The 27,294-nt window shown below is 34.9% G+C and overlaps 1 protein-coding gene across 2 annotated transcripts in view; it reads left to right on the plus strand.

Annotated features, from left to right (window-relative positions):
- The window catches only part of LOC123561058 (nephrin-like), a 107,187-nt gene that overhangs the window by 63,962 nt on the left and 15,931 nt on the right, over window positions 1-27,294 (plus strand). The window lies entirely within an intron of this gene.

A 27,294-nucleotide genomic window follows, 5' to 3' on the forward strand; every position in this document is an offset into this window, starting at 1 on the left:
ATGCCGCAAAGTAAGTTTTTATGCCAATTTAGTTGTTTGGATCTCATTACTTGGTAACATGGGCATAAGTTGCAGTGTCATTGATTTGTGAAATAAAATAGGAATAAAAAGCACTTGATAACTCCGTTCGAACAATAGAAACAGACAGCAGCCTCATACTGTAAATGAAATGAATTAATGGAAGATGTGAAATTCAAAAGACTGCCTGAAGACAGCGTCTTGGAGAAACGGGAAACGCATTTAGCTAATTTTATACCACGAAGAGTAGCGAAACAATTTTCCGATTTAAAATTTAAACCTCTTTCGGTCAGCGGTGTGGAGTCTAATTACACGCTTATACCACTGGCACCAGATCAGAAAGAAAAAGCCTCTGTACATGTTATACCCTACTCCTAGGTATTCTATAAGAACCATGGTCATGAACGGGAAAGTGCACTTACCCATTTCAATCGTACATTTCTCACCTAAAACGCGCAGTTCAGTCAATGGGTTACAGGCAAATGTATTTTTGTAGATTTGTTTTTCAAAAGAAAATACAGGAACGTAGCAAGGTTGATTTTTTTGGTCTTAAACACTTCATACCTCCACCTCCTCCCCTTCGTAAAAACTGTTACAAACCATTTGCGCAAACTATTTAGATTGCATCTTTTTTCGGTCTCATACTTACGAGGACATGTTTGAAGAATTATCAGACCTCGACGTTTCAGTCGTTCAGTTAAGACGTTCCACTTTTTAATGAAATTTATTAGCAAGTGCAGTCTGAAACTCTGGGATACGGTCAAAATAAATGTTTTATATTTGCTTAATGCAGATTTTGGTACTCCTAGTCCTACAGCTTAGTAAATATTTCACAACTGTAATTCATTTAATAATTTCTACTGTAGACCTTTATTCCACTGTAAGTGTTCATCTTGCTTAAATGCAAATGATACCATACTGGTTAAAACCAACAAAAGTTTTACTACTTTTACAAGAAATAGATGTCAGGTTAACATAATTTGATATCCTTTCATGATCGTTTCATGATTCAGACACGCCAGTAAAGAAATTTTAGTAATCTTCAAAAGATTTATAAGATATAATACTGAATCAAGTTACCGGTCAAAAATGTCTTCTGTCTGTATCAAAATAACAGTATATGTTATCAGATACATTTGCGTCATAATCTAAACGCCGCTAAATGCAAAAAAAATGTATCTAAAATACTATGAAAAAATGGTGAAACTGCTTTCAAATGTAAATAGCGAAATGCATAACCACAAGGTAAGTTTTTTTCCCTTTTAGTAGCTTGGATCTCATTACTTGGTAATATGGGCATAAGTTGCAGTGTCATTGCATTTGTAAAACAAAACGAGAGAAAAAAGCTTCTAATAACTGCGTTCGAATAATATAAACAGAAAGAAACCATACTACTGTAAATGTAAGGTAATTCAAAAACAGCAGGACGAAAAAAGTGTCTTATACCAATGAGAGACGTATTTAGCTACTTTTATTCCAAAGAGCGTGACAGAATAAGTTACCAGTCAAATTTAGAATTTAAATGATCAATAGCAAAACGCTTTCGGTCAGATGTGTTGAACCTAATGATAACTTCTTGTTACACGTTTACCCTTACCATTGCTTCAAAATTGTACTCGTGAGTATTTTATACGAATAAAGATATATATATATATATATATATCATACTAGAAAAATTATATTCGTGTACTACACTTTAAGTCTTACAGCTTTATATACATAGTGCCTGTCAAAAACAAATTATGTCAAACATTGTAGATACTGGTTTTAACTTTGATCTTCCCTATTCAGTTTCAAAAAGCTCCAGTATTGTAGTATCAGCCGAAGTGTTGCCCATAAGTATATCAAAACAATGTCTTAGTATTTTTTATTCGGCACAAATGAATAGTGAGTTTGCGAAGTTTCTTGATTGGCTACTTAATGAATAATACCTGTAAGTGACCGCTAAGGCAAAATGTACTACATACGTCCATCACAGTTCGACATAAAATTAATGCCCTTTATATGTGATAAAATAGGCCTGTTAAACCAACCAAATGGCTATTTCTAAATATTCACAAGGACTGCATTTTTCATTCGTGTAACATTCGGATCCCGAATTAATATTCGCATCCCTCCCATCGTCATTTCGTACTTGGGCACTTATAGCCGGAGCAATGATTTACGGAACTTCGGGATCGGGAGGTAGCGGCACTAGAAAAGTTTACATACCTACGTTTTCTAGCTACTTTATGTCTAATTTCCTACAATATAAATCTTTTTTTTTTTCAAACTTAATTTATTTCAAAGTATGGTTAAGATTCAAAATAAATCGATGAATTTGTTGGTGCCAAAAGCAAAATCATTTGAAACTTAATGATTTATCATTATAGTTTATATGTATTTCATTTCTATCAAAATATCATTGATGGAAAACGGCGCAGTTTATTTTCATTTATTTTGAAGAATACTAAGCGCGAAATTCTTGTTGAAGCAGACGATAGGTAGAAGATGTGGTATCATGAGCAATTGATGAAACTCGTATGCTGTAATCATTAATTATATGAATTTGAATGTTCTTTTCAACCTAATGAAGTTTGATTTTAATTTCACCCCACAAACAATTTGTTAAAACGCATTTTGCTCTTACCTCTGTGGCGAGTTAAACTGATATCCAGTCTTTGTAGCAACATCCTTGTCATTTTATGAAAGAAGATTTTTTATAGAAAACTAATGTCCTTTTCAGCATGAGAGCAACATTAGACGGAACTTTGATTTTAGTGAAAATTGTTTGAACATTTTTACATTTAATTTTACTCGTATGAGATAAATCAGCAGCTCCATCAAGAAGAATATTATAGACATACAGCTCCCAAAAAGTAAGTCCTGTGTTGCATCCGAGACCTCCATCTCAAGACAGACATTACAAACGAACCATAAATCGGTATTAGTACCCGGAGTAGATCGCGGAGTGAAAGGGTAATTTTTCTCTTTAATATAAAAACAGCGCAACAAAGTGTGTTTTTGATATTATATATCCTATTTTGGGGGAAAACCCCAAAAACCCTCCTATGGAGGAGGGTGGGACATAACCTTCCAAATTAATGCCTGTCGGGGCTTTGCCTTTACCATTCAAATTTGGTTATGCCTTTTGAGATGATGACTCAAAACAAATCCTTTTTTTCTCATAAAGATGCATAAAAGCAATTAAAGGATCATAAATATTTACATTTTTATGATAACAAAATGTAAAAGAAATCGGGAAACGTAATAGAATCTAGAACTATTTATAGTTTTTTTTTTACAAAGACATTCTGACGTCACGACATTATGACGTTATGATGCAATGCACCGGTGACGTTGCGCGGACAAACTGAATATAATTGGGTTAAAACCATTAAAATGCATAAAATAAATAGAAAATTTGTTTGTTTCAGTGACAGATCGAAATATTTCACCGAGTGAACACTATAATGTAATATTTTCACGAGTGGCTACTCGTGAGCACCATAATTTACATTTTCACTCGTGGCTGTGCCACTCGCGAAAATATTACATTATAGTGTTCACTCGGTGAAATATATTTCGATCTTACACTAAAACAAACAAATATTCTCTATATCATAAATTTGTAAACAACACAGATGGTAGATCCAAACCTTAAATTATTAACAACTGCGCCTTCAGACAAAGAACAAACATTGTTAGGACCAAGTATAAATGTTGAACCGAATCATGGAAGAAACACATTTATTCAGTTATCAAAACAAAGTACCGAGTATGTAAAGAAATCTAGATATATCAAACACAACAATGTGTCAGTCTTGTACATCAATACACAACTGTTACACAAAATGTAAAGTAATTTTTATTTCCATTCTTAACATGACCTTTATATTGATGATATGTCACAATCAGGGGTGACAGTACTGTACATGTATATATTTCACAATACAGTTTTATTAAATGGTTTAAAGGGTTCTTTTAGCTAATAAAAATGAAGTTCATTGCGTGACGGGTGTTTCCACTCATGAATGATCTCGGTCTAGTTTTGTTTTGCTTGGTGACGTTCTAGCCTTCCTAACGGTCTTCTTACAGACAACATCAGTCTGTATGTGCCTTGTGTGAGCAGTAAAACAAACCCGTGCATTTGGACTTGGTGTTAACACATTTTCTTGTCCTTTGCGATCATGAAATTGATTTAATCTATACATCTGTGTAACAGAATACCGCTTGGGATGATACTATGAGTAGGTGTATCACAAATTCATTATCCCCCCACCACCACCCCACACACACCCCTCCCCTCCCCTACCCATACGAGTAGACTCAGTCAGACCGAGTCTGCTATTGTTTTATCGGTTTGGTCTTTCTACAGATATTATGTACAACTGGCCAAAACTGTGTTCGTTTCCAGAAAAAATATCATGCATTATTCCATGGATGCTTGTATATTTAGACTCTGAATTTCTGCCTTATGTAAAGATTTAACAACTCTTGTGATAACTACATTGAGCAAGCAAAAGAATATATTGCAGTCTGTATGCATTAACAGTTTCTGCCATGTTCTCCTTTCAGATTGGCCTCAGTGGCACCTGAAATGTTGTATTTAAGTCACATTTGTTTTACTAGGAATGGTACATTGTGTAGCCAGTGTAGAAAATGCAAGCCGTAGAAACATCTTTTTTATCTCAGCGGCGAGCTCTTGACGCCATCTACCAAACAGTTGCTTAATTTGTGCGGGTATCTTTTCCAGCGCGCCGCTACGACGTTTTACCGTAATAATTGTGACATACTAAAAAGCTTTGTTGCATAAAATCACAAAATTCTTCTTTCTTTTACAGGAAAACAATTCAGGTCGTTTAAGAATAAAGAGTTCAAATTAGATCAAACAAAGCAATATGTGGTAATCAAAACAACGTAGGCCTACATTGTTTGAACCATCATTTAACTGTAAATGCTACTATAGTTCTGAAGACCTTCAGAAATCAAATTCTTTTTTTTTTTTTTGTAGAACGTGTTTCTAATATTTCTTATTGGTGATCCGCTAAATAGAATTTAGACAACTGACCAGTAGTGACGCCTGGTAATCCGGATATTAAGTCGTTACTGTAATACTTTCGTTACCAGCAAACGGTTTCATTACCAACCAATCGGGAAATACCGAGCTTACAAGCGGATAATATACAATAAAACGGAAACTTCCGATTGCTGTTAGCTGTTGTCCAACATACCGTTCCAATGCGGTACCGCCGAGTATAATGGTTTATTACGGATTATTCTGCGACAATATATATGTTATGTGTTCTTGTATTATTTACTTTCTGCTCTATATTCTTCTGTGTCAGCTAGTTTGTTCCGGGTTTTTTCAATGTGCCGTTTCCTGGGAATCCATGTTTTCTGACAAACATTTTTTACTAAGCTTTATATTTGTCAGCTTGAAACCTGCCATTTCGTCGAAATTCGTTTCGGACGCGAAAAGGTTTGGTCATTCAAACAGTTTATATGGTATGATTCAAAACTGTTTTCTGTCTTTTTAACAAGCATAAAATTTTAAGTGGTACATAGATTTCATACAATTATATATATATGTTATTTTTTCAGACGCAGCTGCATTATTGTATACTATAGCTGAAATGGGTTGTCATTTAATTGAATTGTTGTCACTCGTTGTATATATGCGCTATCAACAACAAGTTTATATTCAAAATATATTGTTTTCATTTAAATAGTATGACAATTTCAACAAAATCTAATATCTTTCCTGATCTAGACAGCCATCAAACTTTCAGTAACATTATCATGTGGCTGTTATTATCATTTTTAAATTTGTATTCAGTAGCATTGTTCCGTCGTTTTTATTCTGAAACAACTTAAAAGTCCTGTTTTTAAAGTAATTGGTCTTTCGTTGCATACTCTGAAAAATCGAAATAAGTTAAAATGTTTACGGTTCTTTTTATTTTATGTCTCATTGAAATCCATTCATCTGAAGTATTTCAAAATGTGTTTGAAATCACGTTATCGTTAAATTGCGTATTTGCTATTTAGTTGTTTCATGTTTTAGTAATGCATTCGATTTTAATCGTTTCAGTTATTGATTATTGTAAGATCCAATGTTACTTGCTTAAATATGCTGTGCACGGATCGTGTTTCTTCCTGGTCTGAATCTCCTATTCAATATGTTTTAATGAAATAAAAAAGTTAGTGCTACACACAGCGAAATTATGCAAATAAATAATTTGTCAGTACCGCGTTAAAAGTTAGAATGATCAATAATAGTAAATTACCTGGGCCATACGACAGAGGATTTCGGTTTTGATGTTTTGCAGAAAATTTATCTACTCTTATAATACACTAGTAGTGTCTATGATATAAGGAAGTGATTGATCTCAACCGAAGAAATATCTATTCGGCTGCGTATTCTGAAATTCATCATGCCCGAGCACAATATCGCACGCATTTTAAAAGCCTTTTTCAACTATATGCACATTGTTAGCTGTTTAAATGTTTAGTGAAAATTCATTCGATTTTAATAAAATCAAAACTTCCTTGTATTCAAGTTGAGACTAGCTATTATGGTGATTCATATCCTTTGATTTGCTTGATTCATTTTTTCAAATTGCTCGCAACAGAGTGTGCGCATCAATTCGTTGCTATCAAAATGATTTTATGAAAGTAAATGCAATTTTATAGTTACTGTTTGATAACAAATAGTTGAATGATGTGCTTCCCTATTAAAATATACATGACGAAACATGTAAAAGACTCCATGATAGGCAGTTTTAAAAGTCCACTGACATTTAGCTGCTTTGATATTTGTCTTCTGGTGTTTTGTTTTTTTTTTCGAGACCATGTGCCAGTTACTTTTAAATAAACGTGGATGGGACTAAGAATGACGTTTTGCGTCCAGTTCACTGGTTCCTGCCGCTGACCTTTCAAATATGGCGCTACGTTGTATTCTTTTTAATATTTGAACTTCCTTGTTGTCTTTAATTACAGCAATACCAAGCACTCCTTTACTTACCAAGCACTCCTTTACTTACCAAGCGCTCCTTTACTTACCAATCACTCCTTTACTTACCAAACGCTCTTTTACTTACCAAGCGCTCATTTACTTACCAAGCGCTCACTCCTTTACTTACCAAGCGCTCCTTTTACTTACCAAGCGCTCCTTTACTTACTTAAGCACTCCTTTACTTACCAAACCAAACAACCATAGAAACGTTGTGCAGTACATAAACACAACAAAAAGTCACTCTTGAAATTTTGTACAATTGAGTCTCATATATTGCAGTAATTATCGATTTGATAATTTATGTGCATCCACGATTATCGGATAATATCAGTTTTAGATAGTTTTGATTTACAAACAGATAACCAACTTCCCATAAATGTGTAGCCAGTCCGCTTAGCTCAGTAGGGAGAGTGCAGATCTACGGATCGCGGGGTTGCGAGTTTGATCCCCGGGCGAAGCGTATTTCTATGTGACGATTTGAAGACATTGTGTCTGAAATCACTTGTCCTCAGCCTCTGATTCATGTAAGTTGGCAGTTACTGCGGAGAACAGAATTGTACTGGTACAGAATCCAGGCTGCCCGCCGTTACATAACTGAAATACTTTTGAAAAACGGGGTTAAACACAAAATAAACAAACATATCCATAAAAAGTGTGACCTCAAGGATTCCAGTACAATAGGTTTATTATAACAGTAGCATGATCTGGGATGCTGTATTCGGCTCGAGTGGATTTTGCCAGCGCGCAAGCGCCGAGTGTGATCCGTCCTTGCAGAATTCACGAGAGCCGAATACAACATCCCAGATCTAGCTACTATTGTAATAACCCTTTAACACTTTTATTATATACATCCATGTTTTGTTTGTTGTTTTGTTAACGAATGAAGTCTTAAATGTTTGTCAATGTTAAAATAGACATGAATGAAGTTTTTGTGTGCACTTTTTATAGAACTATGTCAGGTCATGCATATTAAATAAAAGTAGTCCGCAACATACAATACAAAAGGTACAATACGGATTTTTTTCTGCCTGTTCATATTTACTTGTGAAATACAAGCTGTATTTTGACAGAATTTATACAAGTATATAATAAAAAAAATATGTGGAATACCTTCCTGCTGCAGAGTAACTGTCATGAATATAAAAAAATGTAAAGGTAATCTACTTCATTCACTTTTTTCATAAACTGTTATAGGTATTCCTTGATGGTAAGGACGAACGTGTAATGTACGTAACGATGGTGTTACTCAGAAACCTTTCATGATCTTTTCGCTTTTCACTGACTTTTCATGTTGTCACGAAATGTGTAAAGCAACTTATTATAATGTTACCTTGTAGCAATGTCGTTCGAATTGGTGAAAGAACAATCATTAGTTCAAATGAAGTTTTGAAAGACTTTGTGTACATATTTTCAATCATTTAAATGCTTTGAAATATTAATATATAAATAACTAAATACATTGCCGGTGACCCGTTTTTTGAAAATTAATGACTATGCAATTTTGAGCATCTTACTGTGATGAACATCGGTACAAATCGTTTAGGATATTTTCCCATGTATATGCAATATATAAGATACCACTGTAGGACCCCCAAATGTAAAAATGGTCACATATGTAAAAATGGTAACATATGTAAAAACTTTCTACAAATGTAAAACCGAGTTGTTACAAATGTAAAAATGTTGCTGGTAACATATGTAATAAAAAAGTGTCACAAATGTAAAAACAAAATTTTGGTCACATATGTAAAATCAATTTCCTGCAGATGTAAAACGCAATTTTCGCAGTCACCCTGCGATTTCATCTGTATGAAATAGTTACGATTTCATAGCCGGAGTGTTCTACACAGTGATATGTGTTCTCGGAGCGTGACGGGTATATACGAGTAAAAGTAAAAACTATATATTATATATTTATTACATACTCGTTTCTATTCCCCGTTAAGTTACACTGGTACCGGAAACGTCAATATTTTTCCATAAGCCTGAATTTCATATCGGGTGCGTGACGTAATTCAGCGTTTGTTGTTGCACTATTTTTTCTATTTAGTACAGTATTGTCAATCATATTCAGACTATTGAACAAATTTATGATATTTCCATTATATTTATACGTGTAGATGCGTATGTAATAAAAAGGTTATTATCTTTGCATCGGGAAATATGTACTCGTTCTTCAGCGGAAGAATATTCCGCTCCTAAAGTAGCGCAATATTTCCGCTGAAGAACTCGTGCATACTTCCCGAAACAAAGCTAATAACCTATAAATATGCGCGCGCGTGTGTGTGTAGTAATGGGATTGTCCGTCCCTCAGTTTGCTGTTTCTTCTGCATAAGAGAAACTATAGAAGGCTGAGTACAGGCAAAGTGCTTGTGGGGAGTGGAGTAAAGTATACATTTGTATTTGGCTCAAACTGGAATCTTGAATCATCGAATATATAGACAGGTATTAGAAGAATTGGCCTGCGGAACATCACTTATAATCAGTTTAATATGTATTATCTAATATTGCTCCTTTCAAGCTGAGAGTTTTGACGGAATAGAGTCGCAGATGTACATTTTTTTTTTAGAAATACCTAGCAAGTTTCAAATATCGTAGTTACACATATACATTTAATTGTAAAAAGGTAAAAAAAACCTTGATGTTTAATGACGTAGATTACCCGTGCCCGTATGGAATCACGCAAGAAAGAAAATAATTTGTAAGCATTGAACTATTTTCAAATCACCCAGTCTGTAATGGTCTGTTTTGTAAATACGGAAACTTCATGTGTGTGTAACCTGGTGTTACTAGTAGTATCTGTCTGACATTATTAAAAGACCTGTTTGGCTCACTTCGCATAACAATGGAACATTATCGCAAAAATGGTCGCATACCGTTCAGTCTAACGGTGCTGTAAGCTAATCATAGGTTTCTCGTTTTTTATGTGTTAACGGTATCAATAGGCTCTTTAAAGACCTGTTTTAGCTCACTTTGCATAACAAAAGAAAATTGTCGCATACCAAAGATCATACGGTAAGCTAGTGGTCTATGGCAAAGCACGAAATTCTCGCTTTTTGTGTTCTATTTCTGTGTATAAGCGTAGGAAAACAAAGGCCGTATTCACAAAAGGGCTAAGACTAATAATCTGACTTAAGTCTTGACTAAATCTTAAAATATCGACTTAAGCTTATTCATCAAAAGTCTTAGACAAAAAACTAAGTCCAAAATTTGAATCGATTTTAGGACTGGTGGCTACCTGTCTTAAAGCCCTGCTCCGCGGCTATTCAAATTCTTTTGTGTGTTACAATAGGTAATAGTTAACGGCCACGTGCCACACTTTAGCATGCAAAACCATAGGTATTTCATATAGAATTTTATGTAAGATAGACTCAATTTTGACAGGCGTCACTGCTCATAGTCAGGATTGTCATCCTTTTTAGTGACAATTCAAGGTTAAAATGTAGGACATGAGCAGGGCTTAAAGTCAAACTTAAGTCAAAAACAAAAATGGCTACCCCTATGTTATTTTGCAAGGTCGAGTCCTACATAGAAGACCTGTAATATTTCGTAACAGGTTTAATCCTTCAGATTATATGAGAAAACGGAACTTGTCAAAAGGTACAGACTTTGCCAATGTGCACTTATTGAAGTATGTGGCCTGTCGAATGTGGACGTTTTCAGGGCTACAGCTAGGTTACACAGCTAACCTGTGTCATTTCAAGTTATATGTGGAATTTGGTTTTATGCCACGGAGGGATGGGTGGGGGATAGCGGGGCCTTCCAAACGGTCATCTTCAATGTTAATAAAAAAAGCTAGGCATGTGACTGACATTATGCGAGCACTTGTAAGACTGGGCCACACGATATATTTATTATGCAAAGGGCCACCAAATAATCGAAAAAAATATACCTTAAATATACACTTTCCAACTGCACGTGCACAAATATGGCGCGAAAAATCGCTTTTCGCATCCTTTCAAGTGCTCATTAATGTAAATGGGGTACACAGATCCGTAACAAACACAGAGTCAATGTAAACATAAGCTGTAATTCACGCCTAAGAAGTAGCATTATTCTTGTGGAGCTGTTTTCCGAAAAAAAAAAACAAAAAAAAAACAACATCTATTACCACAACCCTGCTTCCTCCCTTTCCCCCGCCCAAGCAGTTTACCTGTACTCACCGCTAGGAGCATTGTCTTCTATATTTTATGCAGAAGGAACATACAAACTGAGGGACAGACAAGCCCATTACTACACACACCCGTGCACACTACACATATCACTGTATAGACAACTCCGGCTATATAGTTTTCGTTTTAGGAAATAGAAGGCGAAACTATTTCTAATAGATGAAATCACAAGGTGACTGCAAATATTGTGTTTTACATTTGTAGGAAGTTGTTTTTACATATGTGACAAAAAGTTTGTTTTTACATTTGTGACACATTTTTATTACATATATCACCAGCAACGTTTTTACATTTGTAACAAGTCGGTTTTACATCTGTAGAAAGTCTTTACATATACGGTAAGATTATTTTACGTTTGTTACTATTTTTACATATGTGACCATTTTTACATTCGGGGGTCCTACATACCACTCAGACATAACGCAGCTTGTTGTTGTTACCGACCGTCAGAAAGATCTTGGCATACTCTTTTCAGTTAGAAAAATACAATATACCGAAAGGGCACACTTACACTTAAACATTGTCATGTTTTCAATAGAAATATTTACAACAATTTCTAAAATTCGCAGTTAAAATGATACTATTCATAATACGTGGAGGTAAATGCAAGTATCAAAACACATAACAGCTGCAGAGATGTTATCTAATCAATATAAAGTAATTAATGTAAGTCAACAGTTTTAATTAAAACAGACAATCTGCTATTATGTACCAGAGTAAAAATATTATACATTTGTTTTTATCTTGTTTATCCCCCCGCCAAAGGCGAAGGGGATATTAGAAATGCTCTCCGTCCGTCCGTCCGTGCGTCCGCAACGATCTTTGTCCGGAGCATAACTCCAAAAGTACTGGAGGGATTTTCTTCAAACTTCATACACTGATAGAACACATTGAGAGGAAGTGCAATGTGCAAGAACAATAACTCTACCTTGTCTATTTTTTGAGTTATTCCCCTTTATCATATTTTCTTAAAAAATTTTGTCCGGAGCATAATTCCAAAAGTACTGGAGGGATTTTCTTCAAACTTCATACACTGATAGAACACATTGGGAGGAAGTGCAGTGTGCAAGAACAATAACTCTACCTTGCCTACTTTTTGAGTTATTCCCCTTTATCATATTTTCTAAAAAAAAATTGTCCGCAGCATATCTTTTTCATGCATGGAGGGATTTTGATATATCTTGGCACAAATGTTCACCACCATGAGATGGAGTGTCCTGGGCAAGAACCAGGTCCCTAGTTCTAAGGTCAAGGTCACACTTAGAGGTCAAAGGATACAAGAATGAAAACCTTGCCCGGAGCACTTCTTCTTCATGCATAGAGGGATTTTGATATAACTTGGCACAAATGTTCACCACCACAAGACAGAGTGTCATGTGCAAGATCCAGGTCCCTAGGTCTAAGGTCAAGGTCACACTTAGAGGCCAAAAGTCAGATACAAGAATGACTTTGTCCGAAGCAGTTCTTCTTCATGCATGGAGGGATTTTGATGTAACTTGGCACAATTATACACCATCATGAGACGAAGTGTCATGCGCAGTTCCCTTCTTTAGAATTACTTCCCTTTGTTGTTACTTTAAATAGTTTTTATTGTAACTTTTTCATTACTAGTCGTAGGGAAAAATCGAGACCAGTAGTACAACATGCATGCTACATCCAATTTTGAGGTGTATTTTGACCAGTCTCTACCTAATAAAGATTTTTGTGTGGACTTACAATTTTTTTTTTTTTTTAAGATTAACTTCCATTAGTTTTTACTATAAATAACTTATGTTGTAACATTTTTAGCTCACCTTGTCACTATGTGACTTTTGTGATCACCCTTCGTCCGTCGTCCGTCGTCAGTCCGTGCGTCCGTCCGTGCGTCCGTCAATAATTTCGTGTCTGCACGATAGCGGTTTCATTTATGATTTTATTTTAACCAAACTTGCACCCAATTTGTATCACCAAAAGATCTCGGTTCCTTTCTTGAATTGGCTAGATCCCATTATGGGTTCCAGAGTTATGGCCCCTGAAAGGGCCAAAATTAGCTATTTTGACCTTGTCTGCACAATAGTTGCTTCATTTATGATTTGAATTTAATCAAACTTACACAAAACTTGTGTCACCATAAGATCTTGGTTCCTTTTTTGAACCAGCCAGATCCCATTATGGGCTCTAGAGTTATGGCCCCTGAAAGGGCCAAAATTAGCTTTTTGACCTTGTCTGCACAATAGCAGCTTCATTTATGATTTTATTTTAACCAAACTTGCACACAACTTGTATCACCATAAGATCTTGGTTCCTTTCTTCAACTGGCGAAATTCCATTATGGGTTCCAGAGTTATGGCCCCTGAAAGGGCCAAAATTAGCTATTTTGACCTTGTCTGGACAATAGCAGCTTCATTTATGATTTTATTTTAACCAAACTTGCACACAACTTGTATTACCACAAGATCTTGGTTCCTTTCTTGAACGTTTTTATTATTGGCCTTAGGGAAAAACCGAGACCACTTTTCTGTGGTACAATATGGATGGTACCTCCAAGTTTTAGGTGTATTTTGACATATCTATACATTGTAAGAATTTTTTTTTCTTTTCGGTTAAATTTCTTCCCTTTGTTGTTACTGTCCTTTGGACTTAGATATTTTTTCTGAGGACCTTCTTGTCCTCAAGTGCAATGATAACAGGTGAGCGATATAGGGCCATCATGGCCCTCTTGTTATAATTGACCACAGGGAAAAAACAAGACCACTTTTCTGTGGTACGACCTGGATTTACTTTCCAATTTTAGGTGTATTTTAAGACATCTCTACCTGGTAAGAAATTTGCTGTGACGGGCATATATTGTGACATTCTGGCACTCTTGTTCCCTGTTAGCTTTCCATTCCTTCTTTTTACAGTAGCCATATAGAAAAACATCATACAGCTATACTGTTCATGAAAATTAATAAAATTTAGCAGTAAACCACCTCACCACTGAATAATTCTTTCTTCCACATCTTTAAAACCCCTGATATGGACCACAACTAAACGGTTTTTCAAAGCTTCTCCCAAAACGAATACTTTCAGACACTAACTTGCCAGGAACTTTAGCCTTCAATTATAATATGCCCGGCGGGGGGATTGGCCATGTCTAACATGGCTCTTGTTCGTAACTCAGCTATTTTATAGGATTGTTCAAATTGATGCATGCCTGCTAATTCTTAAGTGAAACTTGGCGATTCGGCCAAAAGTAGTTTCGAGCTCTAGTGGTTTTTGGTCATTAAATACGGATTGCTTCGAATTAAAATCTGTCTTAAATAAAACTGAAGTAAGTTAATTGCTACATGCGATCAGGGTTTCAAGCGATCCAAACACAGAAATAAACTGCCGGGAACCACATGAACTTGCTCAAGTAGGTCCGGGGTGCTGGAGTTACTCAATACGTAGCTATGTAATTATGTATTAAGAAATAAATGTTGCACAACTTACACGTTGTTTTTTTGTTGTTGTTGTTAGCTCACCTGAGTTTTCTGATCGCTCGATGTCCGGCGTCTGTCGTCCGTCAACATTTAGCATGTGTATGCAATAGAGGCTGTATTTTTCAACTGATCTTCATGAATTTTGGTCAGAATGATAACCTTTTTGAAGTCTAGGCCGAGTTCGAAAATGGGTCATCTGGGGTCAAAAACTAGGTCACTAGGTCAAATCAAGGAAAAACCTTGTGTATGCGATAGAGGCTGTATTTTTCAATTAAACTTCATAAAATATTGTCAGAATGATTACATTGATAAAATCTAGGCCAAGTTTGAAAATGGGTTACCCGGGATCAAAAACTAGGTCACTAGGTCAAATCAAGGAAAAACCTTGTGTATGCGATAGAGGCTGTATTTTTCATTTTATCTTCATGAATTTTGGTCAGAATAATTATCCTGATAAAATCTAGGCTGAATTTGAAAATGGGATATCTGGGGTTAAGAAGTAGGTCACTAGGTTAAATCAAAGAAAACCCTTGTGTATGCGATAGAGGCTGTATTTTCCAACTGATCTTCATGAAATTTTGTCAGAATAATTACCTTGATAACATCTAAATTAAGTTTTAAAATGGGTTATCTGGGATCAAAAACTAGGTCACTAGGTCAAATCAAGGAAAAACCTTGTGTATGCGATGGAGGCTGTATTTTTCAATTGATCTTCATGAATTTTGGTTAGAATGCTAGCCTTGATAAAGTCTAGGTCAAGCTAGAATATGGGATATCGGGGATCAAAAACTAGGTCACTAGGTCAAATCAAATAAAAACCTTGTGTATGCAATAGGGGCTAAATTTTACACTGGATCTTCATGAAATTTAATCAGAATGTCTGTCTATATGATATCTAGGTCAAGTTAGAATATGGGTCATCTAGGGTCAAAAACTAGGTCACCCGGTCAAATTAAAGAAAAACCTTGTGTACGCAATAGGGGCTGCATTTTACACTGGATATTCATAAAATGTTGTCAGAATGATTGCCTTGTGTATGCAATAGCGACTGTATTTTTCAACTGATCTTCATGCAATTTTGTCAGAATGCTAGCCTTGATGAAGTAAAGGTCAAGTTTGAATATGGGTCATCTGGGGTAAAAAACTAGGTCGCTAGGATATATCAAAGAAAAACGTTTTGTATGCGATAGAGGCTGTATTTTTCAATCGAGGTTGATGAAATTTAGTCAGAATGATTGCCTTGATCAAATCTATGTCAAATTCGAATGTAGGTCATCTTAGCTTAAAAACTAGGTCAAATTGAAGAAAATGCTTGTTTACACTTAAGAGATCACATTTTTGATCCAGTCTTAATGATAATTGGTCAGTATATTTGTTCCCATGAAGTCACTATGCCAAACATGTTTACACTGTTATGGTGTGTTTCCCAGATGAGCGACCTAGGGCCATCTTGGCCCTCTTGTTTGTTTTTGTTTTTTTTTTTTTTTTTTTTTTTTTTTTTTTTTTTTTTTTGTCTCTTGTATTCTTTTAAGTTTTGCCTTTTGCGGAAGGCAAGAGGCCTGATGTAAATATATAAAACCAACATCAATCTAGTTTTATCACTCTTACAGGTATTAGCATATGGTGATCAGGTGACTAGGTGTGGACATGTTTTAGACAGATAGATTACTTTATTAATTTCATATAAGCTACAAAACCCATGGTGACATACAATTTACATAATACAAGATATAGCGAAACAGTGGAGGACATTTTACATTGTAAAATATCTTTTTAGATTGGAATTAAAAATACTGTTACGGAGAAGGTCAGAAATAACTATGAGAAAATCTGTCCTCTAACATTTTCACTAATGATAATATGCGTGACACTATTTAAATATCAAAATGTTGTAAACGTTTCTATTGTTGTTATTGTTTTCACTAAATACTGGACTAGTTTCCAACATGTACTGCAAAATATTAATGCGTAAATTTACTCGATTGTAACTTGTTAAAATGATTTGACACTCGTGTCAATAAACACTCCTAGATATTTCTGACATTATCAAGATACTGTAATACTTTCTTGAAAAACAGAAATTTGTTATCGGTATATAATATACACATTTACATACATGAAAAAACAAAACTACCACATATTACACCTGTCTATACAGTTGTATCTGCGACACATATCAATATATAGTACAGTGAGGGAGTTGGGTTTTACGGCGAATCGACACAAAATGGTCATATATCGCCGAGCAATATATAGTACAGTATATAATTAAAAATATATATAGTACAGTATATAATTAAAAGATATATATATTATGTAGAAAATAACATTCAAAATTCTACATATGTCTATATTATATAATAAAATATGTTTTGCAACTAGAAACAGAACGGAACGAAACAAAACAGAAAAGTTAACCTAAAGAACACAGTAAATCTTTAATTAAAGAACACCAATTACTTACATCGTTTCGTTCAAAATCATCCTTTAACAAGTTATATGTCATATAAACATACTTATTGTGACTAAATTGTAGTAACTTTAACCAGTATTTTATAACATTATACATATGAACTGTTCTAAAAGAGACACGACCTAATTCACCATATATAAAATCATTTTGTGTACATTTTTAACGCCTAAAATTTTCTTACAAAATTGCATGTGTACTCTTTCAACTGATAGATCATTTACAAAACCACAAACTTCACTACAATAATAGATCGGCGGATAAAATTGTCAATAAATCTTGGATATCATATATACAGAACTATGAATTGTACAATTTTTATTTGGATAGTCTATGGGTATCTGTCTTATCGGAAATTATGAATTATGACTAAAAAGCATCATAAACGGCAAAAAGGCAGTAGTGCTGATAAGGAATACGTGACATTGAGTAAAGTGCAAAAATTGGGAGGTCCGACGGGGTGTAATTCCGATATAGATTCTACGGATACAGTAAATATAAGTGCTGTTTTAAACTCAACTAACTCTATTCTGTATGAAGTTACAGTGTTCGATGAAATAAACAGTAACACTAACAATATGGCAACCAATGCTAGAGGAAGTACGTCCAAACAGATTCAGGATAAAGATGGTGCTAAATCTGTTAAAGCTGACATTTCTGATGATATTTTGTCGTATCTGAAAAAGACTGACATTAAAGTTGAAAATATGGATGTTAAATTTGGTAGTATGGAGGCCCAGATGAAAAGTATGGACGCAAAGTTACAAACATAAGACAAATTGGAGAAAAAAGTAGATAACATTGAATCGGAACTGTGGAACTACGTCCATAATGTAGAGAAAACTAGTGAAAGTGAATTTAACAAGTTAGATGGTAAAGTTGAAAACATTCAGATGGATTTGTCTGGAAAAGAGTACGAGATTGATAAACTTTTGCAAGAAAATTCGAAAATAAAGGAAGAAATGTTGTATATGTAGTCACAGTCAATGAGGAACAACTTAATTTTTGGCGGTGTTACTGAGCAGAAGGACGAGAGGCCAGACGTAACGGTTACTGAGAGCCTCATACGTGCGCACCTGAAAGAGAAATTCAAAATGGGCGAAGATATAGTCAAAAGTATTAAAATTGAGCGCGCACATAGGATGGGCCATCAAAACGATGATCCTAACAAGTTAATTAACAGAAAAATTGTTTGTAAGTTTTCGTACTTCAAAGATAAAGAGCTGGTCAAGAGTTATCGCAAAAATCTAGATAACAACTTACACTTTGTTCATGAACAGTTCCCGCCGGAAGTTGTAGCAAAACGGCGTCGTTTGATACCAAAATTGAAAGAAGCCCTTAAAGGCAATAAAAATGCCTGGATATCGTACGACACGCTGTTCATCGATGGCAAACCAATTAAAGATAAACTGTAGGATTTTTCGGAGAACGGACCCAACATTTATGTTTGGAATTGTAATTGATTGACCCAAACAAAACTTTGTGACCCTGAATTTGTGAATAAGATCGCTAAAAATGACGTCATTATTATGTTGGAATCTTGGACAGACTCTAACTCAAATATTGAGCTGAATGATTTTTCATGCTTCAAATTCTATAGGAAATTTAAACATAGAAGGGCCAAATGAAATAGCGGAGGGGTTGTCTTATTTATTCGAAATACCATAAAATCTGCAATAACCATTGAAAGGAATCATTTTGACACCATCATCTGGCTAAAATTTGATAAACACTTCTTTGAGATCTAAAATGACGTTGTTCTAGGGGGTGTTTATACGTGGGGTGATGAGTCACCGGCTTCTAGCATAATTATTGATGATTTATTTGAAATTGTCGTAAATGACATTTTTCATTTTGGAAGTTTAGGTACCGTACTGGTGGCTGGAGACTGGAATGCTCGTGTGGGCACTAAACCTGATTTCGTTGCTTGTGACCGTCAACTTTCTGACTTAGACTCAGTTGACTGTCTTCCAGATGTGCCATTATTACGGGCCTCATGTGATATGGTTTGTAATGGAAGTGTGGTTAAAATGTTACATTTATACAAGACTACTTCAATGCGGTTAGCTAACGGTCGGCTACACAATGACTATAATAACGGGTTTTTGACTGACTACAATAGAATAGACTGTGTACACTGTATGGTAACTACACCGGTAGCCGTGTGTTTGGATCTATCCAACATGGCCGCTCAAATAAATGAAAGCGCTCAAAGCGCTGATGGTGGCTGCTAATCAATGTTTAAAATATTACAAAGAAAGCGACAACTGAGGAATTGTTAATATAAACCATAAGAACGTTTTTTTTTTGCATTTTGTTTAATATTCGGCTTTGGTTTTTCAAAATTAAAACTTTTTCACTGCCGGTCATTGTTTACATACACACTGATTCAGTCTTTAACGAATAGTTTTGATCCTTTTTGATTATTTGTGACGAAAACTACAACATAAACTACATCGAAGATGTTTTACTATGAATAAATAGTATAAGCTTTTTCTCCAAATAATTCAGCTTTAAAGATTTCTTTTTAAAGCTTTTGGGCAGTGTCTGTCATGAATTATTATACACACTGATTTAGTCCGTATCAGATAGCTGTGGTTTTCATGAGACTTTTGTGAAAGAAAACAACACAAACAAGCACCACAAATGCATCTCAGAATGTCAGTTCTGCAGCCAGGGTATTTTAGAGGTGCATTAATTATCACTCCATCTGTTATACTCAAAAGTTCGCTAGACATGCAGCAGGCTTCGCAAAAATGCTGGACATTAAGTCAGACAAACTTACAACTTTAGTCAGACCGAGAAAAAAGTCGAAAAATATGTAACTGGCGAAACGAAACCGTTTTAATTTTTATACATATATTTGTATCAATCCAGATATATTGAGACACAACATGAGAAAACCAACATATAGTGCGTTTGCGACCAGCATGGATCCACACCAGCCTGTGCATCCGCGCAGTCTGGTCAGAATCCATGCTGTTAACTTTCAAAGCCTATTACAACTAGAGAAACCGTTAGCGAACAGCAAGGATCCTGACCAGAGTGTGTGGATCCGCAGTTTGATCTGAGTTCATGCTGGTCACAAATGCACTATGTTGTTTTTCTCATGGTGCGACTCGAATGAATATAGCTGAAGTGAGCAGAATCTGTCTTGAAACAATTCAATTTTTAAGTTGGTCAAATCTGTTATCCGACGACTTGCTACAGTCTGACAGATTGCCGTTTCAAAAAGGCGAGTATTAGTATCATCCTGCGCCAACTTTCACAGGCTTACAAGTTGATGAAATCGTGATACATTAGCACAACTTAGTCAAAGCGAGCTTGCAACATTTGTCACCTTGGGCGACCTGTGGGTTTCCACGTTGATAAGTCGTGTTTTGTCAGACGAAATTGTACCGGAATACATGTGTATCTATGCATACATATAGTATCTTATATTGTACATTTGCTGAAGGAAGATTATCCGTGAGGGAATATTATTTAGAAAACATACATGTCTTTGATTCTCACGGCAGGTCACACTGCAAACAATATCGAATGAATTTTAACTGAATGTTCTTTTATTTTTGTTCACTCTCGTATTGCTAAGCATGTTTTAGTATATTTTGTTCTTGATATAACGATGAACTGTACATGTTCAAGTTATATCAATAATTACTGTCCTGTTCATAAAGCATCTCACTAAATTTGCGCTAATTAGTGTTAATTGGCAGTACCAACGCCTGAGGAAATCCATATCACTGCTGATTATCTATTTTCTATAAATAGCCTAATTAACATGTGGTCGTATTTTTGCGTGCTTGAAACGAAAACGAGACAATGCAGTCGAAAATTCAGTAACATTCTTAGATCACTAGGGTTGCATTAATATAATATCTTACAATTTGATAGCTATGACGAACATTTAAGTTTGTTCTGACATATTTGAAAAGTGTTACAACTTGCTGGAAAAGCTATCAGAGGTACAAACTGGTATTGTCTATGGACCGGAAATGTTTGGAAACTTTTCCGTTGAAATTCCGTTTCTATTTTTAGCCGCGGATTATTGCTAGCAGAAGTAATTGTTCTTTATCAAATAAAGCCTTAAAATTCGGTAGTTATACATGTGACACTGCGGTTAGGAAACATTTTTGAATTGTCAGTCTGGATTCCCAGGCTAGGTTTCTATATATATAAGCTACCTTTTCTACGTTATAAGCTACGTGACCTCTGTGGCAGTACTATGCAATAGCTAATCAATATCATCGCTCCAGTTCATGTGACATGAGGTCATCGTTTATTCACGTGACCATAAATTTGCATATTTGTATTCATACACGTGGTTGTTTTAATTTAAACGTTGACTTCAGTTTGTATTGATTTTAGTCGCCGAATTTACATTAAAAATGGTATTAAGGCATATATTGTAGCTTTGCATATTCTGCACGTTGTGTAGATAATTGTTTACCTGGAAAGCTTTGAACTATTTTTGGTTGTGTTGTTAGGATGGTCTTCAGAACTGACAAGATTTCTCAAACTGAGTATTCTTTTTGACACTGGTGGCAGCAGCCACCAAAAACAATGGAACTTCATGTAAGTTATTGAAGATATTTACTACGCCTTGCTATGTTTCGTTACCAAACTTTGTTCAGTAATCGCGGTAATGTCTAAAGAAGTAATCGCCGGACTGATATGGCGGTCGGAATCATATTTAGCATAGATATATCTTATTAACTCATGGAAATTGTCCAGTTTTCGGTCAGATGTTCCAAAATTTAATTTTTATTACTTGTTAAATTGAAATATTTGGACTAAATGAATGTAAATATACATTAGGATTATCTCTAGTATAAGTATGCATAAACCGTGATATGTAGAAAACACCTAAGATTCAAAAGGACACAAAACGTATTGTGTAGTAAAAACATGAATGTAACGGTTTGGATAACAAGTGTACACCGGTTTGGATGACTTAATCTCCTTGGATGTTTGCGGTTTGGACTAACACGTTTAACTGCTAATTTTGAAATACTATTTGTTTCTAAGTAATGTTTTCATATTTTACAATGGTACATGTTCAAATATATCTTCCGGCATACCAAGCATGGTCATCAAGCATTTATTTTAGATTATTTTAAATATATATTCTTATAAAATAGGGATGTATACTTTAAAGAAATACACTCGTATGTTGATCAATATGAAGGCTGTTACTGTTAACAATTTTGAAATCAATAACTGTTGAAATGAGTATACACATATCCTTGCAGATGACCATGAAAAAAATGTTTTAAGACTGAGTAAATGATCAATGCATGCTGAAGACTGCTTCAGTTCGGTATACATTGACGCACACCTCACCTGTGATATATGCGTTAGCACTTGCCCAAATGAACATCCTCGTGGAAGGCGTGCTCCATGATCTGCCGGAAATACGTTAAGCGACAGGTTTAATATATAGTGTTTAATTAACACACGACTTGTACACCTTATCACCTTCCTGTATGTACTAACAAGTTTATACCCTAGTGGTGATTTTGTCAATGACAGTTCCAAGGCGACGCCCAGATGATTGATTGTTTCTTTCTTCTACTTTATAAAACTAATACATTATAATATGTCTTTATATTTTGAGAATAGTTTAAATAATGTAGAAATCCATACATTCACTGCCGTAGGGTTCAGTTTCAGGAGGTTTTGATCTTACGAGTACATCGTGGTGTTTTCTATTGAAAATGTTTCCCATTTTAAAATTTCTATTCTTAAGCGTAGCAGTGAAATTTTCCAGTCTAAAACACCAGTGGTAGAGGAATTGCCACGAAAAGCAGTGGTCAACACCAATCTTCGTTGGAAATTCAAACGCACATGCCTAGTTCTACATAAGATAGGCTGCAAGTGCATGAATACATAATATTGTTAATTAAGCAAGATAGTTAAATAGTTAGGCCCCATTAAAAGCTTTGTTTCCTGTCTTCTGATCTTACATTTCAAAACAGAGCTTTTAAAAGGAATGATTCACTTATTTGGTTACCAATATACTCACTTCTGTTCTAATTTCACGACTGTTTATATGCATCTCGATGAAAAAAGGCAAATATCAAGTTTGATAGTGCCAACAAAGATCAGCTATTCAAATGCTATGTCACTAATGAAAGCTAACTGAATGAATAAATGACATAAATAAGTACAAAAGGACCAACAATTTTGGTAAGACGTATGATTCAGTTATAGAATTTTCCCATCTTCTGATGCTAAATAAGATACCTGCTTACATACATGAACTTAACCATAAGTTCTAAGTCAATATAGCGGCACAATGAATTAGCAGGGGATTCTTGGAGCATGTGCACTGCATATCGGGTCATTAGAGTAAATAAGTGTTTGAAGTTTCATTATTTTCTTAAAAGTGATAAATGAAATTCTTGCTTACATACCAAATAGTACTCGAGTACCAAAGCGTAACCAGTATTTCTTAGCTAAAGGGGAAATGAATTTAAAGTCAGACTTGCAGACTCTTTTTTCTAAACATTTACTAATTCCTCTTCTAAACAAGCAGTTGACAAATAGGATAAACAAAGAATGGTCTGAGGATCACAAAGATGAATTTAAGCGTGGTCTAATAGGGAATTTACCGACATTTAATAGAATTGTATATGACTCTGTTGTACATGACACTGTAGATGTAGACAATTTGATTTTGAATTTTTCAAAAGTTATTTGTGAAGTAGCAGATTCACTTTTTAAACGTTGTAATAATTTTAAACGAAAACAATTTTCAATAACTCTTGGTTTGATGCCGACTGTATCACGGCAAAACGTAAATACAAACAGGCTCTGCATGTTTTTAATCAAAATAAATCACAGGAAGATAGAAATAGTTTATGTAATGCAAAAAAGGAATACAAATGTATTATCAAATTTAAGGAAACGAGCACATAAAATTCAGAAATCTAAGGAGTTGGCCGAACTAAAGAAAAGTAAGCCTAAGGACTTTTGGAAACACTTCAAAAAGAAAACTTCAGTGTCGGGTGCTGATATAAATGTAAATGAATTTCATGAGTATTTTTAACCAGGTTTTCAACGAAAACCTGAGTTATTAGATTGGGGTATGTCGTTGGTCGGGCGGGTGGGCGGGCGGGCGGCGGCGTCAAACTGGTGTTTCCGGTCAATAACTTTTGTTTTGGTAAAGATATTTGAATAAAACTTGGTATGTATGTAGCTTATATCAAGACAAAGGCTGGGATTGATTTTGGGGTTTCTGGGGTCAAGGTCAAGGTCACTGTTACTTAAAATAGAAAAAGGGTTTCCGGTCAATAACTTAACTTAGGAATGAGCTATCATGGTGAAACTTGGTGTATAGAAAACTTATATAAAGTTGTAGCTTGGGATTGATTTTGGGGTTTCTGGGATCAAGGTCAAGGTCATTGTTACTAAAAATAGGGTTAGGGTTAGGTTAGGGTTAGGGTTTAGGGTTAGGGTTAGGGTTGTACTTTAAAGTGGTGCACTGTGATTCAGTATACTTTTTTATTCTTATGAAAAGTGTTGAAAACCTGGTTTCGTGGCATTGCCGCGTTTCTTGTTCTTAAATGTTCGATGATATAAGGACCAGGACCGGGTCCAGAAATTTTTGACTGGGGGGCACCAGTCTTGAACGATCTCCCCCTGGAAAATTTTGAAATACAGGTATGAAATGGTGGCCTCTGGTGCATTTCTGGATCTAAATTTTGAGGTGCATCTTTGATGAGTATAAGTCACTTCTCGGCCAACTGGGGGTGGGAGGGGGGGGGGGGGGGGGGGGGGGGGGGGGGGGCACGGGCCCCCTCGGCCGGGTCCTGGATCCGGGCCTGATAAGGACAACAGTAGTCAATGAAGCAGAAGATTTCAATTCTAAAGATGATTGCAATGTAAATGACCCTAGTTTTTGATGTGTTAAACATTCCTATTACCTCTGTTGAAGTAAGAGATGCTGTTAAACGCCTAAACAGAAATAAGACATCATGTCCTAGTGATAATTTACTGAACGAAGATTTTATTGTTTCTATTGACATATTAGTTGGCCATTTAACAGACATGTTTAATATAGTTTTTGATTTGGGTCATTTTCCCGAATCATGGTCATATGGTTATATTGTACCGATATACAAAAAAGGAGATGTCAGAGCTCCAGACAATTACCGGGGCATAACGCTACTAAGTAATTTTGGTAAATTATTTACTAGTATATTGACGGATAGAGTGGAGAGATGGTTTGATAAGTACAATATTTTGTCAGATGCCCAGTTTGGTTTCCGCAAAGGCCGTAGAACAGTAGACGCGACTTTTGTTTTACATAGTATAGTTGAACATGTTTTGTCACAAAAATTAAGATTACCTTGTGCATTTATTGACCTGAAAAAGGCGTTTGATTCAGTTTACCGTAATGGTCTGTGGTATAAACTTTTCAAATTAGGCATAGATGGCAAACTGTTGAGGATTTTTAAAGCCATGTACTATGTTGTCAAATCTTGTGTAAGACATTGTAATAGTTTATCTGATGTTTTCAGCATATCAGTGGGCTTACGTCAAGGTCAAAATAACTCTCCAGCTCTGTTTGCTTTATTTTTTAGAAGATCTGGAACTGTATTTACAGAACAATACAAATTCTGGATTATCTTTATATGAAATTTGTGTCATATTACTATCATTTGCGGATGATATGGTTATATTGGGCCATTCCCAAGAAGATTTGCAAAATAGTCTTAATAGTTTATATGAATACTGTCAATTATGGGGACTTGAAGTCAACACTACAAAGACCAAAATAGTTGTTTTTCGCAAAAGGGGTAATATCTGTCCCCATGAAACTTGGTTTTATGATAATGAACAAATTGAAGTTGTTGATGACTTCAACCATTTAGGTGTTGTTTTTAACTATACAGGTTCTTTTGTACTTAATAACCAGTACGTCTGTGGGAAAGCCTTAAAAGCTATGAATGTTTTGTTATATAAATTTAAATGTACATAAGTGCGAATTACCACTACATATTGTACTGCAATTGTTTGACTCATTTGTTGGGTCTATTTTAAATTATGCTTGTCCAGTTTGGGGAATTACCAAAAGTAAGGATCTAGAAAGGATCCACTTAAAAATTTGTAAATCTATTTTGGGTGTTAAACTTAGTACCAGTAATGCGGCAGTTTATGGCGAATTAGGAAGATACCCTTTGTACATAAAGAGATATGTTCAAATAATCAAGTACTGGTTTAAATTGTTGCATACAAACAATATTTTACTAAAAGTAGTGTATGATAACGTTTTAAATGAATGTAAAACAGGTGTTAAATTGGGGTCTCCAAAGTAAAATGTTTGCTTGAAGAATATGGTTTTTCAGATGTATGGAATTACCCACTTACTTATCAGTCAAATGTGTTTTTACTAACATTTAAAGAAAGGGCTATAGATTGTTTCAAGCAAAAGTGGTTTTCTGATATTGTAAACAACAATGTGTTAAATAATTTGTATATGTATATTAAACCTGTATTTGGTATGGAATGTTATCTAGAAAAAAATGTTTGTAAAAAATCTAGACAATATTTAACCCGTATTAGGGTAATTGCATATAGTTTGCGCATAAAAACTGAAAGATATGGTAGAGATAGATTGGAGAGAAACCAAAGATTTTGTCAACCATGTAACGTCCACGATATTGAGGACGAGTTTCATTTTAGTTTGAAATGTAACTTTTATAACGAATATTGTAGCAAATGTATAAAGAAGTACTTCTATGAAAGACCAAATATGCATAAATCAGTCGAACTATTGCAATGTACTAAAAATCTGTTCAATTAGGTTTATGTAGATATATCAGACTAGCAAGCGATAAAAGGAATAATATGTTACTTAGATAATAAGGGGCAACATGATCATTGTAGTGTTGATATGATAGTTTTCAGTATTTACGGGCAATTGAAATTATTAATTGTGCTCTTCCCACATCTACATTGTATAAAAGCAGTGACAATTATACCTACATGGAAACATTAATATCAGCAGTACTAAAAACTCGTTATCTTTTGTCATAGTGAATTATACATAGTTCGTTCTCCAGACAGTTTAGGTTACCGTATTTATATTGAATAGCAAACACTGATGTCTTCATTGTAACGCTTTTTGTGTTTCTTAATAACATCATCATCTTTATTCTTAAGACCGTTACGATCCGGTGGGTTCTTTTG

Source organism: Mercenaria mercenaria, chromosome 10 (assembly GCF_021730395.1).
Source record: "Mercenaria mercenaria strain notata chromosome 10, MADL_Memer_1, whole genome shotgun sequence".
NCBI lineage: Eukaryota > Metazoa > Mollusca > Bivalvia > Venerida > Veneridae > Mercenaria > Mercenaria mercenaria.